Source organism: Garra rufa, unplaced genomic scaffold (genome assembly GCF_049309525.1).
Source record: "Garra rufa unplaced genomic scaffold, GarRuf1.0 hap1_unplaced_039, whole genome shotgun sequence".
NCBI classification, from domain to species: domain Eukaryota; kingdom Metazoa; phylum Chordata; class Actinopteri; order Cypriniformes; family Cyprinidae; genus Garra; species Garra rufa.
Window position 1 is genome coordinate 74,106 of NW_027394314.1, and position 21,083 is coordinate 95,188.

The 21,083-nt window shown below is 50.7% G+C and overlaps 8 non-coding genes across 8 annotated transcripts; all 8 read left to right on the plus strand.

Moving 5' to 3' along the window:
• Positions 1 to 1,135: 1,135 nt before the first annotated feature.
• LOC141315843 (U4 spliceosomal RNA) lies at positions 1,136 to 1,276 on the plus strand. The gene has a single exon (XR_012351155.1). It is a non-coding gene; the product is annotated as a U4 spliceosomal RNA (small nuclear RNA).
• Positions 1,277 to 4,028: 2,752 nt separating this feature from the next.
• Positions 4,029 to 4,169, plus strand: LOC141315848 (U4 spliceosomal RNA). Its single transcript, XR_012351159.1, has one exon. It is a non-coding gene; the product is annotated as a U4 spliceosomal RNA (small nuclear RNA).
• Positions 4,170 to 6,921: 2,752 nt separating this feature from the next.
• LOC141315842 (U4 spliceosomal RNA) lies at positions 6,922 to 7,062 on the plus strand. The gene has a single exon (XR_012351154.1). It is a non-coding gene; the product is annotated as a U4 spliceosomal RNA (small nuclear RNA).
• A 2,487-nt stretch (positions 7,063 to 9,549) lies between these two features.
• Positions 9,550 to 9,690, plus strand: LOC141315847 (U4 spliceosomal RNA). The gene has a single exon (XR_012351158.1). It is a non-coding gene; the product is annotated as a U4 spliceosomal RNA (small nuclear RNA).
• Positions 9,691 to 12,433: 2,743 nt separating this feature from the next.
• Positions 12,434 to 12,574, plus strand: LOC141315850 (U4 spliceosomal RNA). Its single transcript, XR_012351161.1, has one exon. It is a non-coding gene; the product is annotated as a U4 spliceosomal RNA (small nuclear RNA).
• Positions 12,575 to 15,317: 2,743 nt separating this feature from the next.
• Positions 15,318 to 15,458, plus strand: LOC141315832 (U4 spliceosomal RNA). Its single transcript, XR_012351144.1, has one exon. It is a non-coding gene; the product is annotated as a U4 spliceosomal RNA (small nuclear RNA).
• A 2,743-nt stretch (positions 15,459 to 18,201) lies between these two features.
• LOC141315833 (U4 spliceosomal RNA) lies at positions 18,202 to 18,342 on the plus strand. The gene has a single exon (XR_012351145.1). It is a non-coding gene; the product is annotated as a U4 spliceosomal RNA (small nuclear RNA).
• Positions 18,343 to 19,474: 1,132 nt separating this feature from the next.
• Positions 19,475 to 19,548, plus strand: trnan-guu (transfer RNA asparagine (anticodon GUU)). Its single transcript has one exon. It is a non-coding gene; the product is annotated as a tRNA-Asn (tRNA).
• The last annotated feature ends 1,535 nt before the right edge of the window (positions 19,549 to 21,083 follow it).

Sequence of the window (21,083 nt, forward strand, 5' to 3'; positions counted from 1 at the left end):
GTTCCATGTTGCCACAAAGTCAATACCCAATACCCCACCGGGATGACTTGAAATACAGTCAGCATCGGCAATTTTTGCCAGTCTCTCTGGAGGCTTGTTGAGAAAGATAGTCTTGCTTCGTTTTGTTTCCTTTTATTGGCGTGGCTGGTTGTTGGTCCTCGTCAAAGAGGTGTCCACCGATCATAGCGTGCCGGAGCCAGAAGACTTGTTGTTTTGTCAATATGTTCTCAAGACTTTGCGGCAGTTATCAATAAACTACAGCACAGTCACAGCTCGCCGCTACCCATCGTAAACAGGTTGGGCCTGTCTGTTCCGGTGGGCTCTCAGTGGTGCTAAAGCATCAAATGAAGAGGATGGGATTCGAACCCACACAAACCAAGGCGTGCCGAGCACAACGGACTAGCCTTGCATCGCCTTAACCACTCGACCACCTTTCGTTTTGCGCGGTCCTTTTGTTTAACACTCCCGATTCAGACCACCAGCTCATTAGTAGAGCGCTCGGTGAACTGAACTGAGTGTGTCAGATAGGGAAGACACACAAAAATTGCAGAGTGGGGTCCCCAGGACCGAGGATCACTGCTAAATGTACCGAACGACGAGGATGGGATTCGAACCCACGCGTGCAGAGCACAATGGATTAGCAGTCCATCGCCTTAACCACTCGGCCACCTCGTCATATTACGTGGCGTCTTTTATTTAGCACTCCCGATTCAGATCATCAGCTCATTAGTAGAGAACTCAAAGAACTGAACTGAGTGTGTTAGATAAGGAGGACACACAAAAAGTTCAGCATGGGGTCCCCAGGACCTAGATTAAGGTCCAGTGCTAAAGGAACCGAACGACAAGGATGGGATTAGCAGTCCATCGCCTTAACCACTCGGCCTCCCCGCCCCCTTGCTGACTGAGAGAGGCCATGCTGCGGACCTTTTCAGCTGCTGCTGTGCTTTCAGCAGGCTGTTTTGAGCACAGAGGGAATAGTGAATGAGCCGTCTTTTACACACCTCTAATCTGTTCCGTAGAAACACGGTGCAGCAACCCGTGCCAGGAGACTGTTTGTGCGGCAGTTTAAAGCTTGCTACCACCTTGTCGGTTCACATCCACGTAGGTGCCTGAAAAGGTCACGACCGTCGCCGGCATTCTTTCGCAGAGGCAATATTGTAGCCTGTGAGGTTTATCCGAGGCGCGATCATTGCTGGTTGAAAACTTTACCCAATACCCCGCCAGGATGACTTGAAATACAGTCAGCTTTGGCAATTTTTGCTAGCCTCTCTGGAGGCTTAGAGTATTGTTGAGAAAAAGTAGTCTTGTTTCGTTTAGGTTTTGCTTCTCGTTGAAAAGGTGTCTGCTGATGATTGAGCGCCAGAGCCAGAAGGCTTGTTGTTTTGTAAATATGTCCTCAAGACGGGTATCATTAAACTGCAGCGCAATTACAGCTCACCGTTACCCATCGTAAACAGGTTGGGCCTGTCTGGTCCGGTGGGCTCTCAGTGGCGCTAAAGCTTCCAGTGCATGTCGAGCACAATGTATTAGCCTTCCACCGCCTTAACCGCTGGACCACCTCGTCATCTTGCGTGGTTTCTTTGTTTAACACTCCTGAATCATGTGCATGTGGATGCCTTCTTCGTCTTTTGTTTCAGCCGCCGAGGGCCTGTTTTCCACTGAGGCCCTGCGTCAAACTCCCTATGAGACACAATCGAACGTTAGTAGTAACCTCCGATTACGGCCGAATGTGGATTCTGCTCGGACGACGGGGCACCGGTACATCCTTTGTAGCTTTGGCTTGTTAGCCAAACGCTACAGCAGTTTGCCATTTCCCATCAAATCATCCTTGACTTCCTTAAGAAAGGTGCCCCAAATTGGTGGAAAATCACATCTCAACCATACGCTGTCCAAAGCATTGACCCGCCTTCACGCGGCAAAACAGAACGTATTGTTGGCCCGCACTGCTGGGTCAAGCTGCGCTTCCCAAAAATAGATTGGGTCAAAACCGACAGAAGAAAACTCTAAGCCTGCTCTAAGCCCTACCCACGGGGAGGGCTCGACAGTCTCGCACAACGCGAGAGCCTCCGTTTCGCCTGTGTAATTTGGGGGCCGATGAAAACTGGGTCCGACCCGGTGAAGAAGCCCACGACCAGCCCGGCTAGCTCAGTCGGTAGAGCATGAGACTCTTAATCTCAGGGTCGTGGGTTCGAGCCCCACGTTGGGCGGCTCTGTTGACTCTCTTTCTTCCCAAAAGGGTGGCTGGCGGGCTCCAGCGTGCCCATTCGCCGCGCAGGCTGAGTGGATTTTGCGAGCTCCGGAAACATCTTTCAAAACAGATGTCGCTGTTAGTGCGAGCGATTTTAATCCCTATCACTAACCCTAACCCTTGCTTTTACACCGGTGATCCGGCGGCAGCAAGCAACAGCGGCTGTCTCTGTGGCGCAATCGTTTAGCGCGTTTGGCTGTTAACCGAAAGGTTGGTGGTTCGAGCCCACCCAGGGTCGTGTGAAATGCCGGAGTTTTGCACGCGCGTCAGGTGTCCACTAACGCCTATGCCATTCTTAGGGTTGCGAGGCACAGCTTTCTCAGGGCGTTTATCTTGTGCACCTTCAATAAGCTGGCTTGTTTTAAAAGAATTCAGCGGCGGGTGTTTGGTGAACATTTTCACCAGCTCGAGTAGTTTGCTGTGGCATGTGGATGCCTTCTTTACTGATGATCTGTCTCTGGGGCTCATCTAGTTGACATAGTTTCCGCTGACATTCGGCTGAAGGTGCTGATCCACTATCTGCTCTTGGTACGGACTGGAACCGGGGGATTGTAGTGACCATCAGATCGGAATACAGAATGGATCTGGTGGCTACGGTGACCTCAGAATAAGAAGAAACAGACTAATATTAATGTAGATGCAAAAGTTCCATGTTGCCACAAAGTCAATACCCAATACCCCACCGGGATGACTTGAAATACAGTCAGCATCGGCAATTTTTGCCAGTCTCTCTGGAGGCTTGTTGAGAAAGATAGTCTTGCTTCGTTTTGTTTCCTTTTATTGGCGTGGCTGGTTGTTGGTCCTCGTCAAAGAGGTGTCCACCGATCATAGCGTGCCGGAGCCAGAAGACTTGTTGTTTTGTCAATATGTTCTCAAGACTTTGCGGCAGTTATCAATAAACTACAGCACAGTCACAGCTCGCCGCTACCCATCGTAAACAGGTTGGGCCTGTCTGTTCCGGTGGGCTCTCAGTGGTGCTAAAGCATCAAATGAAGAGGATGGGATTCGAACCCACACAAACCAAGGCGTGCCGAGCACAACGGACTAGCGTTGCATCGCCTTAACCACTCGACCACCTTTCGTTTTGCGCGGTCCTTTTGTTTAACACTCCCGATTCAGACCACCAGCTCATTAGTAGAGCGCTCGGTGAACTGAACTGAGTGTGTCAGATAGGGAAGACACACAAAAATTGCAGAGTGGGGTCCCCAGGACCGAGGATCACTGCTAAATGTACCGAACGACGAGGATGGGATTCGAACCCACGCGTGCAGAGCACAATGGATTAGCAGTCCATCGCCTTAACCACTCGGCCACCTCGTCATATTACGTGGCGTCTTTTATTTAGCACTCCCGATTCAGATCATCAGCTCATTAGTAGAGAACTCAAAGAACTGAACTGAGTGTGTTAGATAAGGAGGACACACAAAAAGTTCAGCATGGGGTCCCCAGGACCTAGATTAAGGTCCAGTGCTAAAGGAACCGAACGACAAGGATGGGATTAGCAGTCCATCGCCTTAACCACTCGGCCTCCCCGCCCCCTTGCTGACTGAGAGAGGCCATGCTGCGGACCTTTTCAGCTGCTGCTGTGCTTTCAGCAGGCTGTTTTGAGCACAGAGGGAATAGTGAATGAGCCGTCTTTTACACACCTCTAATCTGTTCCGTAGAAACACGGTGCAGCAACCCGTGCCAGGAGACTGTTTGTGCGGCAGTTTAAAGCTTGCTACCACCTTGTCGGTTCACATCCACGTAGGTGCCTGAAAAGGTCACGACCGTCGCCGGCATTCTTTCGCAGAGGCAATATTGTAGCCTGTGAGGTTTATCCGAGGCGCGATCATTGCTGGTTGAAAACTTTACCCAATACCCCGCCAGGATGACTTGAAATACAGTCAGCTTTGGCAATTTTTGCTAGCCTCTCTGGAGGCTTAGAGTATTGTTGAGAAAAAGTAGTCTTGTTTCGTTTAGGTTTTGCTTCTCGTTGAAAAGGTGTCTGCTGATGATTGAGCGCCAGAGCCAGAAGGCTTGTTGTTTTGTAAATATGTCCTCAAGACGGGTATCATTAAACTGCAGCGCAATTACAGCTCACCGTTACCCATCGTAAACAGGTTGGGCCTGTCTGGTCCGGTGGGCTCTCAGTGGCGCTAAAGCTTCCAGTGCATGTCGAGCACAATGTATTAGCCTTCCACCGCCTTAACCGCTGGACCACCTCGTCATCTTGCGTGGTTTCTTTGTTTAACACTCCTGAATCATGTGCATGTGGATGCCTTCTTCGTCTTTTGTTTCAGCCGCCGAGGGCCTGTTTTCCACTGAGGCCCTGCGTCAAACTCCCTATGAGACACAATCGAACGTTAGTAGTAACCTCCGATTACGGCCGAATGTGGATTCTGCTCGGACGACGGGGCACCGGTACATCCTTTGTAGCTTTGGCTTGTTAGCCAAACGCTACAGCAGTTTGCCATTTCCCATCAAATCATCCTTGATTTCCTTAAGAAAGGTGCCCCAAATTGGTGGAAAATCACATCTCAACCATACGCTGTCCAAAGCATTGACCCGCCTTCACGCGGCAAAACAGAACGTGTTGTTGGCCCGCACTGCTGGGTCAAACTGCGCTTCCCAAAAATAGATTGGGTCAAAACCGACAGAAGAAAACTCTAAGCCTGCTCTAAGCCCTACCCACGGGGAGGGCTCGACAGTCTCGCACAACGCGAGAGCCTCCGTTTCGCATGTGTAATTTGGGGGCCGATGAAAACTGGGTCCGACCTGGTGAAGAAGCCCACGACCAGCCCGGCTAGCTCAGTCGGTAGAGCATGAGACTCTTAATCTCAGGGTCGTGGGTTCGAGCCCCACGTTGGGCGGCTCTGTTGACTCTCTTTCTTCCCAAAAGGGTGGCTGGCGGGCTCCAGCGTGCCCATTCGCCGCGCAGGCTGAGTGGATTTTGCGAGCTCCGGAAACATCTTTCAAAACAGATGTCGCTGTTAGTGCGAGCGATTTTAATCCCTATCACTAACCCTAACCCTTGCTTTTACACCGGTGATCCGGCGGCAGCAAGCAACAGCGGCTGTCTCTGTGGCGCAATCGTTTAGCGCGTTCGGCTGTTAACCGAAAGGTTGGTGGTTCGAGCCCACCCAGGGTCGTGTGAAATGCCGGAGTTTTGCACGCGCGTCAGGTGTCCACTAACGCCTATGCCATTCTTAGGGTTGCGAGGCACAGCTTTCTCAGGGCGTTTATCTTGTGCACCTTCAATAAGCTGGCTTGTTTTAAAAGAATTCAGCGGCGGGTGTTTGGTGAACATTTTCACCAGCTCGAGTAGTTTGCTGTGGCATGTGGATGCCTTCTTTACTGATGATCTGTCTCTGGGGCTCATCTAGTTGACATAGTTTCCGCTGACATTCGGCTGAAGGTGCTGATCCACTATCTGCTCTTGGTACGGACTGGAACCGGGGGACTGTAGTGACCATCAGATCGGAATACAGAATGGATCTGGTGGCTACGGTGACCTCAGAATAAGAAGAAACAGACTAATATTAATGTAGATGCAAAAGTTCCATGTTGCCACAAAGTCAATACCCAATACCCCACCGGGATGACTTGAAATACAGTCAGCATCGGCAATTTTTGCCAGTCTCTCTGGAGGCTTGTTGAGAAAGATAGTCTTGCTTCGTTTTGTTTCCTTTTATTGGCGTGGCTGGTTGTTGGTCCTCGTCAAAGAGGTGTCCACCGATCATAGCGTGCCGGAGCCAGAAGACTTGTTGTTTTGTCAATATGTTCTCAAGACTTTGCGGCAGTTATCAATAAACTACAGCACAGTCACAGCTCGCCGCTACCCATCGTAAACAGGTTGGGCCTGTCTGTTCCGGTGGGCTCTCAGTGGTGCTAAAGCATCAAATGAAGAGAATGGGATTCGAACCCACTCAAACCAAGGCGTGCCGAGCACAACGGACTAGCCTTGCATCGCCTTAACCACTCGACCACCTTTCGTTTTGCGCGGTCCTTTTGTTTAACACTCCCGATTCAGACCACCAGCTCATTAGTAGAGCGCTCGGTGAACTGAACTGAGTGTGTCAGATAGGGAAGACACACAAAAATTGCAGAGTGGGGTCCCCAGGACCGAGGATCACTGCTAAATGTACCGAACGACGAGGATGGGATTCGAACCCACGCGTGCAGAGCACAATGTATTAGCAGTCCATCGCCTTAACCACTCGGCCACCTCGTCATATTACGTGGCGTCTTTTATTTAGCACTCCCGATTCAGATCATCAGCTCATTAGTAGAGAACTCAAAGAACTGAACTGAGTGTGTTAGATAAGGAGGACACACAAAAAGTTCAGCATGGGGTCCCCAGGACCTAGATTAAGGTCCAGTGCTAAAGGAACCGAACGACAAGGATGGGATTAGCAGTCCATCGCCTTAACCACTCGGCCTCCCCGCCCCCTTGCTGACTGAGAGAGGCCATGCTGCGGACCTTTTCAGCTGCTGCTGTGCTTTCAGCAGGCTGTTTTGAGCACAGAGGGAATAGTGAATGAGCCGTCTTTTACACACCTCTAATCTGTTCCGTAGAAACACGGTGCAGCAACCCGTGCCAGGAGACTGTTTGTGCGGCAGTTTAAAGCTTGCTACCACCTTGTCGGTTCACATCCACGTAGGTGCCTGAAAAGGTCACGACCGTCGCCGGCATTCTTTCGCAGAGGCGATATTGTAGCCTGTGAGGTTTATCCGAGGCGCGATCATTGCTGGTTGAAAACTTTACCCAATACCCCGCCAGGATGACTTGAAATACAGTCAGCTTTGGCAATTTTTGCTAGCCTCTCTGGAGGCTTAGAGTATTGTTGAGAAAAAGTAGTCTTGTTTCGTTTAGGTTTTGCTTCTCGTTGAAAAGGTGTCTGCTGATGATTGAGCGCCAGAGCCAGAAGGCTTGTTGTTTTGTAAATATGTCCTCAAGACGGGTATCATTAAACTGCAGCGCAATTACAGCTTACCGTTACCCATCGTAAACAGGTTGGGCCTGTCTGGTCCGGTGGGCTCTCAGTGGCGCTAAAGCTTCCAGTGCATGTCGAGCACAATGTATTAGCCTTCCACCGCCTTAACCGCTGGACCACCTCGTCATCTTGCGTGGTTTCTTTGTTTAACACTCCTGAATCATGTGCATGTGGATGCCTTCTTCGTCTTTTGTTTCAGCCGCCGAGGGCCTGTTTTCCACTGAGGCCCTGCGTCAAACTCCCTATGAGACACAATCGAACGTTAGTAGTAACCTCCGATTACGGCCGAATGTGGATTCTGCTCGGACGACGGGGCACCGGTACATCCTTTGTAGCTTTGGCTTGTTAGCCAAACGCTACAGCAGTTTGCCATTTCCCATCAAATCATCCTTGATTTCCTTAAGAAAGGTGCCCCAAATTGGTGGAAAATCACATCTCAACCATACGCTGTCCAAAGCATTGACCCGCCTTCACGCGGCAAAACAGAACGTGTTGTTGGCCCGCACTGCTGGGTCAAACTGCGCTTCCCAAAAATAGATTGGGTCAAAACCGACAGAAGAAAACTCTAAGCCTGCTCTAAGCCCTACCCACGGGGAGGGCTCGACAGTCTCGCACAACGCGAGAGCCTCCGTTTCGCATGTGTAATTTGGGGGCCGATGAAAACTGGGTCCGACCTGGTGAAGAAGCCCACGACCAGCCCGGCTAGCTCAGTCGGTAGAGCATGAGACTCTTAATCTCAGGGTCGTGGGTTCGAGCCCCACGTTGGGCGGCTCTGTTGACTCTCTTTCTTCCCAAAAGGGTGGCTGGCGGGCTCCAGCGTGCCCATTCGCCGCGCAGGCTGAGTGGATTTTGCGAGCTCCAGAAACATCTTTCAAAACAGATGTCGCTGTTAGTGCGAGCGATTTTAATCCCTATCACTAACCCTAACCCTTGCTTTTACACCGGTGATCCGGCGGCAGCAAGCAACAGCGGCTGTCTCTGTGGCGCAATCGTTTAGCGCGTTCGGCTGTTAACCGAAAGGTTGGTGGTTCGAGCCCACCCAGGGTCGTGTGAAATGCCGGAGTTTTGCACGCGCGTCAGGTGTCCACTAACGCCTATGCCATTCTTAGGGTTGCGAGGCACAGCTTTCTCAGGGCGTTTATCTTGTGCACCTTCAATAAGCTGGCTTGTTTTAAAAGAATTCAGCGGCGGGTGTTTGGTGAACATTTTCACCAGCTCGAGTAGTTTGCTGTGGCATGTGGATGCCTTCTTTACTGATGATCTGTCTCTGGGGCTCATCTAGTTGACATAGTTTCCGCTGACATTCGGCTGAAGGTGCTGATCCACTATCTGCTCTTGGTACGGACTGGAACCGGGGGACTGTAGTGACCATCAGATCGGAATACAGAATGGATCTGGTGGCTACGGTGACCTCAGAATAAGAAGAAACAGACTAATATTAATGTAGATGCAAAAGTTCCATGTTGCCACAAAGTCAATACCCAATACCCCACCGGGATGACTTGAAATACAGTCAGCATCGGCAATTTTTGCCAGTCTCTCTGGAGGCTTGTTGAGAAAGATAGTCTTGCTTCGTTTTGTTTCCTTTTATTGGCGTGGCTGGTTGTTGGTCCTCGTCAAAGAGGTGTCCACCGATCATAGCGTGCCGGAGCCAGAAGACTTGTTGTTTTGTCAATATGTTCTCAAGACTTTGCGGCAGTTATCAATAAACTACAGCACAGTCACAGCTCGCCGCTACCCATCGTAAACAGGTTGGGCCTGTCTGTTCCGGTGGGCTCTCAGTGGTGCTAAAGCATCAAATGAAGAGGATGGGATTCGAACCCACACAAACCAAGGCGTGCCGAGCACAACGGACTAGCCTTGCATCGCCTTAACCACTCGACCACCTTTCGTTTTGCGCGGTCCTTTTGTTTAACACTCCCGATTCAGACCACCAGCTCATTAGTAGAGCGCTCGGTGAACTGAACTGAGTGTGTCAGATAGGGAAGACACACAAAAATTGCAGAGTGGGGTCCCCAGGACCGAGGATCACTGCTAAATGTACCGAACGACGAGGATGGGATTCGAACCCACGCGTGCAGAGCACAATGGATTAGCAGTCCATCGCCTTAACCACTCGGCCACCTCGTCATATTACGTGGCGTCTTTTATTTAGCACTCCCGAATAGTGAATGAGCCGTCTTTTACACACCTCTAATCTGTTCCGTAGAAACACGTTGCAGCAACCCGTGCCAGGAGACTGTTTGTGCGGCAGTTTAAAGCTTGCTACCACCTTGTCGGTTCACATCCACGTAGGTGCCTGAAAAGGTCACGACCGTCGCCGGCATTCTTTCGCAGAGGCAATATTGTAGCCTGTGAGGTTTATCCGAAGCGCGATCATTGCTGGTTGAAAACTTTACCCAATACCCCGCCATGATGACTTGAAATACAGTCAGCTTTGGCAATTTTTGCTAGCCTCTCTGGAGGCTTAGAGTATTGTTGAGAAAAAGTAGTCTTGTTTCGTTTAGGTTTTGCTTCTCGTTGAAAAGGTGTCTGCTGATGATTGAGCGCCAGAGCCAGAAGGCTTGTTGTTTTGTAAATATGTCCTCAAGACGGGTATCATTAAACTGCAGCGCAATTACAGCTCACCGTTACCCATCGTAAACAGGTTGGGCCTGTCTGGTCCGGTGGGCTCTCAGTGGCGCTAAAGCTTCCAGTGCATGTCGAGCACAATGTATTAGCCTTCCACCGCCTTAACCGCTGGACCACCTCGTCATCTTGCGTGGTTTCTTTGTTTAACACTCCTGAATCATGTGCATGTGGATGCCTTCTTCGTCTTTTGTTTCAGCCGCCGAGGGCCTGTTTTCCACTGAGGCCCTGCGTCAAACTCCCTATGAGACACAATCGAACGTTAGTAGTAACCTCCGATTACGGCCGAATGTGGATTCTGCTCGGACGACGGGGCACCGGTACATCCTTTGTAGCTTTGGCTTGTTAGCCAAACGCTACAGCAGTTTGCCATTTCCCATCAAATCATCCTTGATTTCCTTAAGAAAGGTGCCCCAAATTGGTGGAAAATCACATCTCAACCATACGCTGTCCAAAGCATTGACCCGCCTTCACGCGGCAAAACAGAACGTGTTGTTGGCCCGCACTGCTGGGTCAAACTGCGCTTCCCAAAAATAGATTGGGTCAAAACCGACAGAAGAAAACTCTAAGCCTGCTCTAAGCCCTACCCACGGGGAGGGCTCGACAGTCTCGCACAACGCGAGAGCCTCCGTTTCGCATGTGTAATTTGGGGGCCGATGAAAACTGGGTCCGACCCGGTGAAGAAGCCCACGACCAGCCCGGCTAGCTCAGTCGGTAGAGCATGAGACTCTTAATCTCAGGGTCGTGGGTTCGAGCCCCACGTTGGGCGGCTCTGTTGACTCTCTTTCTTCCCAAAAGGGTGGCGGGCTCCAGCGTGCCCATTCGCCGCGCAGGCTGAGTGGATTTTGCGAGCTCCGGAAACATCTTTCAAAACAGATGTCGCTGTTAGTGCGAGCGATTTTAATCCCTATCACTAACCCTAACCCTTGCTTTTACACCGGTGATCCGGCAAGCAACAGCGGCTGTCTCTGTGGCGCAATCGGCTAGAGCGTTCGGCTGTTAACCGAAAGGTTGGTGGTTCGAGCCCACCCAGCTACGTGTGAAATGCCGGAGTTTTGCACGCGCGTCAGGTGTCCACTAACGCCTATGCCATTCTTAGGGTTGCGAGGCACAGCTTTCTCAGGGCGTTTATCTTGTGCACCTTCAATAAGCTGGCTTGTTTTAAAAGAATTCAGCGGCGGGTGTTTGGTGAACATTTTCACCAGCTCGAGTAGTTTGCTGTGGCATGTGGATGCCTTCTTTACTGATGATCTGTCTCTGGGGCTCATCTAGTTGACATAGTTTCCGCTGACATTCGGCTGAAGGTGCTGATCCACTATCTGCTCTTGGTACGGACTGGAACCGGGGGACTGTAGTGACCATCAGATCGGAATACAGAATGGATCTGGTGGCTACGGTGACCTCAGAATAAGAAGAAACAAACTAATATTAATGTAGATGCAAAAGTTCCATGTTGCCACAAAGTCAATACCCAATACCCCACCGGGATGACTTGAAAATACAGTCAGCATCGGCAATTTTTGCCAGTCTCTCTGGAGGCTTGTTGAGAAAGATAGTCTTGCTTCGTTTTGTTTCCTTTTATTGGCGTGGCTGGTTGTTGGTCCTCGTCAAAGAGGTGTCCACCGATCATAGCGTGCCGGAGCCAGAAGACTTGTTGTTTTGTCAATACGTTCTCAAGACTTTGCGGCAGTTATCAATAAACTACAGCACAGTCACAGCTCGCCGCTACCCATCGTAAACAGGTTGGGCCTGTCTGTTCCGGTGGGCTCTCAGTGGTGCTAAAGCATCAAATGAAGAGGATGGGATTCGAACCCACACAAACCAAGGCGTGCCGAGCACAACGGACTAGCCTTGCATCGCCTTAACCACTCGACCACCTTTCGTTTTGCGCGGTCCTTTTGTTTAACACTCCCGATTCAGACCACCAGCTCATTAGTAGAGCGCTCGGTGAACTGAACTGAGTGTGTCAGATAGGGAAGACACACAAAAATTGCAGAGTGGGGTCCCCAGGACCGAGGATCACTGCTAAATGTACCGAACGACGAGGATGGGATTCGAACCCACGCGTGCAGAGCACAATGGATTAGCAGTCCATCGCCTTAACCACTCGGCCACCTCGTCATATTACGTGGCGTCTTTTATTTAGCACTCCCGATTCAGATCATCAGCTCATTAGTAGAGAACTCAAAGAACTGAACTGAGTGTGTTAGATAAGGAGGACACACAAAAAGTTCAGCATGGGGTCCCCAGGACCTAGATTAAGGTCCAGTGCTAAAGGAACCGAACGACAAGGATGGGATTAGCAGTCCATCGCCTTAACCACTCGGCCTCCCCGCCCCCTTGCTGACTGAGAGAGGCCATGCTGCGGACCTTTTCAGCTGCTGCTGTGCTTTCAGCAGGCTGTTTTGAGCACAGAGGGAATAGTGAATGAGCCGTCTTTTACACACCTCTAATCTGTTCCGTAGAAACACGTTGCAGCAACCCGTGCCAGGAGACTGTTTGTGCGGCAGTTTAAAGCTTGCTACCACCTTGTCGGTTCACATCCACGTAGGTGCCTGAAAAGGTCACGACCGTCGCCGGCATTCTTTCGCAGAGGCAATATTGTAGCCTGTGAGGTTTATCCGAGGCGCGATCATTGCTGGTTGAAAACTTTACCCAATACCCCGCCATGATGACTTGAAATACAGTCAGCTTTGGCAATTTTTGCTAGCCTCTCTGGAGGCTTAGAGTATTGTTGAGAAAAAGTAGTCTTGTTTCGTTTAGGTTTTGCTTCTCGTTGAAAAGGTGTCTGCTGATGATTGAGCGCCAGAGCCAGAAGGCTTGTTGTTTTGTAAATATGTCCTCAAGACGGGTATCATTAAACTGCAGCGCAATTACAGCTCACCGTTACCCATCGTAAACAGGTTGGGCCTGTCTGGTCCGGTGGGCTCTCAGTGGCGCTAAAGCTTCCAGTGCATGTCGAGCACAATGTATTAGCCTTCCACCGCCTTAACCGCTGGACCACCTCGTCATCTTGCGTGGTTTCTTTGTTTAACACTCCTGAATCATGTGCATGTGGATGCCTTCTTCGTCTTTTGTTTCAGCCGCCGAGGGCCTGTTTTCACCTGAGGCCCTGCGTCAAACTCCCTATGAGACACAATCGAACGTTAGTAGTAACCTCCGATTACGGCCGAATGTGGATTCTGCTCGGACGACGGGGCACCGGTACATCCTTTGTAGCTTTGGCTTGTTAGCCAAACGCTACAGCAGTTTGCCATTTCCCATCAAATCATCCTTGATTTCCTTAAGAAAGGTGCCCCAAATTGGTGGAAAATCACATCTCAACCATACGCTGTCCAAAGCATTGACCCGCCTTCACGCGGCAAAACAGAACGTGTTGTTGGCCCGCACTGCTGGGTCAAACTGCGCTTCCCAAAAATAGATTGGGTCAAAACCGACAGAAGAAAACTCTAAGCCTGCTCTAAGCCCTACCCACGGGGAGGGCTCGACAGTCTCGCACAACGCGAGAGCCTCCGTTTCGCATGTGTAATTTGGGGGCCGATGAAAACTGGGTCCGACCCGGTGAAGAAGCCCACGACCAGCCCGGCTAGCTCAGTCGGTAGAGCATGAGACTCTTAATCTCAGGGTCGTGGGTTCGAGCCCCACGTTGGGCGGCTCTGTTGACTCTCTTTCTTCCCAAAAGGGTGGCGGGCTCCAGCGTGCCCATTCGCCGCGCAGGCTGAGTGGATTTTGCGAGCTCCGGAAACATCTTTCAAAACAGATGTCGCTGTTAGTGCGAGCGATTTTAATCCCTATCACTAACCCTAACCCTTGCTTTTACACCGGTGATCCGGCAAGCAACAGCGGCTGTCTCTGTGGCGCAATCGGCTAGAGCGTTCGGCTGTTAACCGAAAGGTTGGTGGTTCGAGCCCACCCAGCTACGTGTGAAATGCCGGAGTTTTGCACGCGCGTCAGGTGTCCACTAACGCCTATGCCATTCTTAGGGTTGCGAGGCACAGCTTTCTCAGGGCGTTTATCTTGTGCACCTTCAATAAGCTGGCTTGTTTTAAAAGAATTCAGCGGCGGGTGTTTGGTGAACATTTTCACCAGCTCGAGTAGTTTGCTGTGGCATGTGGATGCCTTCTTTACTGATGATCTGTCTCTGGGGCTCATCTAGTTGACATAGTTTCCGCTGACATTCGGCTGAAGGTGCTGATCCACTATCTGCTCTTGGTACGGACTGGAACCGGGGGACTGTAGTGACCATCAGATCGGAATACAGAATGGATCTGGTGGCTACGGTGACCTCAGAATAAGAAGAAACAGACTAATATTAATGTAGATGCAAAAGTTCCATGTTGCCACAAAGTCAATACCCAATACCCCACCGGGATGACTTGAAAATACAGTCAGCATCGGCAATTTTTGCCAGTCTCTCTGGAGGCTTGTTGAGAAAGATAGTCTTGCTTCGTTTTGTTTCCTTTTATTGGCGTGGCTGGTTGTTGGTCCTCGTCAAAGAGGTGTCCACCGATCATAGCGTGCCGGAGCCAGAAGACTTGTTGTTTTGTCAATACGTTCTCAAGACTTTGCGGCAGTTATCAATAAACTACAGCACAGTCACAGCTCGCCGCTACCCATCGTAAACAGGTTGGGCCTGTCTGTTCCGGTGGGCTCTCAGTGGTGCTAAAGCATCAAATGAAGAGGATGGGATTCGAACCCACACAAACCAAGGCGTGCCGAGCACAACGGACTAGCCTTGCATCGCCTTAACCACTCGACCACCTTTCGTTTTGCGCGGTCCTTTTGTTTAACACTCCCGATTCAGACCACCAGCTCATTAGTAGAGCGCTCGGTGAACTGAACTGAGTGTGTCAGATAGGGAAGACACACAAAAATTGCAGAGTGGGGTCCCCAGGACCGAGGATCACTGCTAAATGTACCGAACGACGAGGATGGGATTCGAACCCACGCGTGCAGAGCACAATGGATTAGCAGTCCATCGCCTTAACCACTCTGCCACCTCGTCATATTACGTGGCGTCTTTTATTTAGCACTCCCGATTCAGATCATCAGCTCATTAGTAGAGAACTCAAAGAACTGAACTGAGTGTGTTAGATAAGGAGGACACACAAAAAGTTCAGCATGGGGTCCCCAGGACCTAGATTAAGGTCCAGTGCTAAAGGAACCGAACGACAAGGATGGGATTAGCAGTCCATCGCCTTAACCACTCGGCCTCCCCGCCCCCTTGCTGACTGAGAGAGGCCATGCTGCGGACCTTTTCAGCTGCTGCTGTGCTTTCAGCAGGCTGTTTTGAGCACAGAGGGAATAGTGAATGAGCCGTCTTTTACACACCTCTAATCTGTTCCGTAGAAACACGTTGCAGCAACCCGTGCCAGGAGACTGTTTGTGCGGCAGTTTAAAGCTTGCTACCACCTTGTCGGTTCACATCCACGTAGGTGCCTGAAAAGGTCACGACCGTCGCCGGCATTCTTTCGCAGAGGCAATATTGTAGCCTGTGAGGTTTATCCGAGGCGCGATCATTGCTGGTTGAAAACTTTACCCAATACCCCGCCATGATGACTTGAAATACAGTCAGCTTTGGCAATTTTTGCTAGCCTCTCTGGAGGCTTAGAGTATTGTTGAGAAAAAGTAGTCTTGTTTCGTTTAGGTTTTGCTTCTCGTTGAAAAGGTGTCTGCTGATGATTGAGCGCCAGAGCCAGAAGGCTTGTTGTTTTGTAAATATGTCCTCAAGACGGGTATCATTAAACTGCAGCGCAATTACAGCTCACCGTTACCCATCGTAAACAGGTTGGGCCTGTCTGGTCCGGTGGGCTCTCAGTGGCGCTAAAGCTTCCAGTGCATGTCGAGCACAATGTATTAGCCTTCCACCGCCTTAACCGCTGGACCACCTCGTCATCTTGCGTGGTTTCTTTGTTTAACACTCCTGAATCATGTGCATGTGGATGCCTTCTTCGTCTTTTGTTTCAGCCGCCGAGGGCCTGTTTTCCACTGAGGCCCTGCGTCAAACTCCCTATGAGACACAATCGAACGTTAGTAGTAACCTCCGATTACGGCCGAATGTGGATTCTGCTCGGACGACGGGGCACCGGTACATCCTTTGTAGCTTTGGCTTGTTAGCCAAACGCTACAGCAGTTTGCCATTTCCCATCAAATCATCCTTGATTTCCTTAAGAAAGGTGCCCCAAATTGGTGGAAAATCACATCTCAACCATACGCTGTCCAAAGCATTGACCCGCCTTCACGCGGCAAAACAGAACGTGTTGTTGGCCCGCACTGCTGGGTCAAACTGCGCTTCCCAAAAATAGATTGGGTCAAAACCGACAGAAGAAAACTCTAAGCCTGCTCTAAGCCCTACCCACGGGGAGGGCTCGACAGTCTCGCACAACGCGAGAGCCTCCGTTTCGCATGTGTAATTTGGGGGCCGATGAAAACTGGGTCCGACCCGGTGAAGAAGCCCACGACCAGCCCGGCTAGCTCAGTCGGTAGAGCATGAGACTCTTAATCTCAGGGTCGTGGGTTCGAGCCCCACGTTGGGCGGCTCTGTTGACTCTCTTTCTTCCCAAAAGGGTGGCGGGCTCCAGCGTGCCCATTCGCCGCGCAGGCTGAGTGGATTTTGCGAGCTCCGGAAACATCTTTCAAAACAGATGTCGCTGTTAGTGCGAGCGATTTTAATCCCTATCACTAACCCTAACCCTTGCTTTTACACCGGTGATCCGGCAAGCAACAGCGGCTGTCTCTGTGGCGCAATCGGTTAGAGCGTTCGGCTGTTAACCGAAAGGTTGGTGGTTCGAGCCCACCCAGGGACGTGTGAAATGCCGGAGTTTTGCACGCGCGTCAGGTGTCCACTAACGCCTATGCCATTCTTAGGGTTGCGAGGCACAGCTTTCTCAGGGCGTTTATCTTGTGCACCTTCAATAAGCTGGCTTGTTTTAAAAGAATTCAGCGGCGGGTGTTTGGTGAACATTTTCACCAGCTCGAGTAGTTTGCTGTGGCATGTGGATGCCTTCTTTACTGATGATCTGTCTCTGGGGCTCATCTAGTTGACATAGTTTCCGCTGACATTCGGCTGAAGGTGCTGATCCACTATCTGCTCTTGGTACGGACTGGAACCGGGGGACTGTAGTGACCATCAGATCGGAATACAGAATGGATCTGGTGGCTACGGTGACCTCAGAATAAGAAGAAACAGACTAATATTAATGTAGATGCAAAAGTTCCATGTTGCCACAAAGTCAATACCCAATACCCCACCGGGATGACTTGAAAATACAGTCAGCATCGGCAATTTTTGCCAGTCTCTCTGGAGGCTTGTTGAGAAAGATAGTCTTGCTTCGTTTTGTTTCCTTTTATTGGCGTGGCTGGTTGTTGGTCCTCGTCAAAGAGGTGTCCACCGATCATAGCGTGCCGGAGCCAGAAGACTTGTTGTTTTGTCAATATGTTCTCAAGACTTTGCGGCAGTTATCAATAAACTACAGCACAGTCACAGCTCGCCGCTACCCATCGTAAACAGGTTGGGCCTGTCTGTTCCGGTGGGCTCTCAGTGGTGCTAAAGCATCAAATGAAGAGGATGGGATTCGAACCCACACAAACCAAGGCGTGCCGAGCACAACGGACTAGCCTTGCATCGCCTTAACCACTCGACCACCTTTCGTTTTGCGCGGTCCTTTTGTTTAACACTCCCGATTCAGACCACCAGCTCATTAGTAGAGCGCTCGGTGAACTGAACTGAGTGTGTCAGATAGGGAAGACACACAAAAATTGCAGAGTGGGGTCCCCAGGACCGAGGATCACTGCTAAATGTACCGAACGACGAGGATGGGATTCGAACCCACGCGTGCAGAGCACAATGGATTAGCAGTCCATCGCCTTAACCACTCGGCCACCTCGTCATATTACGTGGCGTCTTTTATTTAGCACTCCCGATTCAGATCATCAGCTCATTAGTAGAGAACTCAAAGAACTGAACTGAGTGTGTTAGATAAGGAGGACACACAAAAAGTTCAGCATGGGGTCCCCAGGACCTAGATTAAGGTCCAGTGCTAAAGGAACCGAACGACAAGGATGGGATTAGCAGTCCATCGCCTTAACCACTCGGCCTCCCCGCCCCCTTGCTGACTGAGAGAGGCCATGCTGCGGACCTTTTCAGCTGCTGCTGTGCTTTCAGCAGGCTGTTTTGAGCACAGAGGGAATAGTGAATGAGCCGTCTTTTACACACCTCTAATCTGTTCCGTAGAAACACGTTGCAGCAACCCGTGCCAGGAGACTGTTTGTGCGGCAGTTTAAAGCTTGCTACCACCTTGTCGGTTCACATCCACGTAGGTGCCTGAAAAGGTCACGACCGTCGCCGGCATTCTTTCGCAGAGGCAATATTGTAGCCTGTGAGGTTTATCCGAGGCGCGATCATTGCTGGTTGAAAACTTTACCCAATACCCCGCCATGATGACTTGAAATACAGTCAGCTTTGGCAATTTTTGCTAGCCTCTCTGGAGGCTTAGAGTATTGTTGAGAAAAAGTAGTCTTGTTTCGTTTAGGTTTTGCTTCTCGTTGAAAAGGTGTCTGCTGATGATTGAGCGCCAGAGCCAGAAGGCTTGTTGTTTTGTAAATATGTCCTCAAGACGGGTATCATTAAACTGCAGCGCAATTACAGCTCACCGTTACCCATCGTAAACAGGTTGGGCCTGTCTGGTCCGGTGGGCTCTCAGTGGCGCTAAAGCTTCCAGTGCATGTCGAGCACAATGTATTAGCCTTCCACCGCCTTAACCGCTGGACCACCTCGTCATCTTGCGTGGTTTCTTTGTTTAACACTCCTGAATCATGTGCATGTGGATGCCTTCTTCGTCTTTTGTTTCAGCCGCCGAGGGCCTGTTTTCCACTGAGGCCCTGCGTCAAACTCCCAATGAGACACAATCGAACGTTAGTAGTAACCTCCGATTACGGCCGAATGTGGATTCTGCTCGGACGACGGGGCACCGGTACATCCTTTGTAGCTTTGGCTTGTTAGCCAAACGCTACAGCAGTTTGCCATTTCCCATCAAATCATCCTTGATTTCCTTAAGAAAGGTGCCCCAAATTGGTGGAAAATCACATCTCAACCATACGCTGTCCAAAGCATTGACCCGCCTTCACGCGGCAAAACAGAAAGTGTTGTTGGCCCGCACTGCTGGGTCAAACTGCGCTTCCCAAAAATAGATTGGGTCAAAACCGACAGAAGAAAACTCTAAGCCTGCTCTAAGCCCTACCCACGGGGAGGGCTCGACAGTCTCGCACAACGCGAGAGCCTCCGTTTCGCCTGTGTAATTTGGGGGCCGATGAAAACTGGGTCCGACCCGGTGAAGAAGCCCACGACCAGCCCGGCTAGCTCAGTCGGTAGAGCATGAGACTCTTAATCTCAGGGTCGTGGGTTCGAGCCCCACGTTGGGCGGCTCTGTTGACTCTCTTTCTTCCCAAAAGGGTGGCGGGCTCCAGCGTGCCCATTCGCCGCGCAGGCTGAGTGGATTTTGCGAGCTCCGGAAACATCTTTCAAAACAGATGTCGCTGTTAGTGCGAGCGATTTTAATCCCTATCACTAACCCTAACCCTTGCTTTTACACCGGTGATCCGGCGGCAGCAAGCAACAGCGGCTGTCTCTGTGGCGCAATCGGTTAGCGCGTTCGGCTGTTAACCGAAAGGTTGGTGGTTCGAGCCCACCCAGGGACGTGTGAAATGCCGGAGTTTTGCACGCGCGTCAGGTGTCCACTAACGCCTATGCCATTCTTAGGGTTGCGAGGCACAGCTTTCTCAGGGCGTTTATCTTGTGCACCTTCAATAAGCTGGCTTGTTTTAAAAGAATTCAGCGGCGGGTGTTTGGTGAACATTTTCACCAGCTCGAGTAGTTTGCTGTGGCATGTGGATGCCTTCTTTACTGATGATCTGTCTCTGGGGCTCATCTAGTTGACATAGTTTCCGCTGACATTCGGCTGAAGGTGCTGATCCACTATCTGCTCTTGGTACGGACTGGAACCGGGGGACTGTAGTGACCATCAGATCGGAATACAGAATGGATCTGGTGGCTACGGTGACCTCAGAATAAGAAGAAACAGACTAATATTAATGTAGATGCAAAAGTTCCATGTTGCCACAAAGTCAATACCCAATACCCCACCGGGATGACTTGAAAATACAGTCAGCATCGGCAATTTTTGCCAGTCTCTCTGGAGGCTTGTTGAGAAAGATAGTCTTGCTTCGTTTTGTTTCCTTTTATTGGCGTGGCTGGTTGTTGGTCCTCGTCAAAGAGGTGTCCACCGATCATAGCGTGCCGGAGCCAGAAGACTTGTTGTTTTGTCAATATGTTCTCAAGACTTTGCGGCAGTTATCAATAAACTACAGCACAGTCACAGCTCGCCGCTACCCATCGTAAACAGGTTGGGCCTGTCTGTTCCGGTGGGCTCTCAGTGGTGCTAAAGCATCAAATGAAGAGGATGGGATTCGAACCCACACAAACCAAGGCGTGCCGAGCACAACGGACTAGCCTTTCATCGCCTTAACCACTCGACCACCTTTCGTTTTGCGCGGTCCTTTTGTTTAACACTCCCGATTCAGACCACCAGCTCATTAGTAGAGCGCTCGGTGAACTGAACTGAGTGTGTCAGATAGGGAAGACACACAAAAATTGCAGAGTGGGGTCCCCAGGACCGAGGATCACTGCTAAATGTACCGAACGACGAGGATGGGATTCGAACCCACGCGTGCAGAGCACAATGGATTAGCAGTCCATCGCCTTAACCACTCGGCCACCTCGTCATATTACGTGGCGTCTTTTATTTAGCACTCCCGATTCAGATCATCAGCTCATTAGTAGAGAACTCAAAGAACTGAACTGAGTGTGTTAGATAAGGAGGACACACAAAAAGTTCAGCATGGGGTCCCCAGGACCTAGATTAAGGTCCAGTGCTAAAGGAACCGAATGACAAGGATGGGATTAGCAGTCCATCGCCTTAACCACTCGGCCTCCCCGCCCCCTTGCTGACTGAGAGAGGCCATGCTGCGGACCTTTTCAGCTGCTGCTGTGCTTTCAGCAGGCTGTTTTGAGCACAGAGGGAATAGTGAATGAGCCGTCTTTTACACACCTCTAATCTGTTCCGTCGAAACACGTTGCAGCAACCCGTGCCAGGAGACTGTTTGTGCGGCAGTTTAAAGCTTGCTACCACCTTGTCGGTTCACATCCACGTAGGTGCCTGAAAAGGTCACGACCG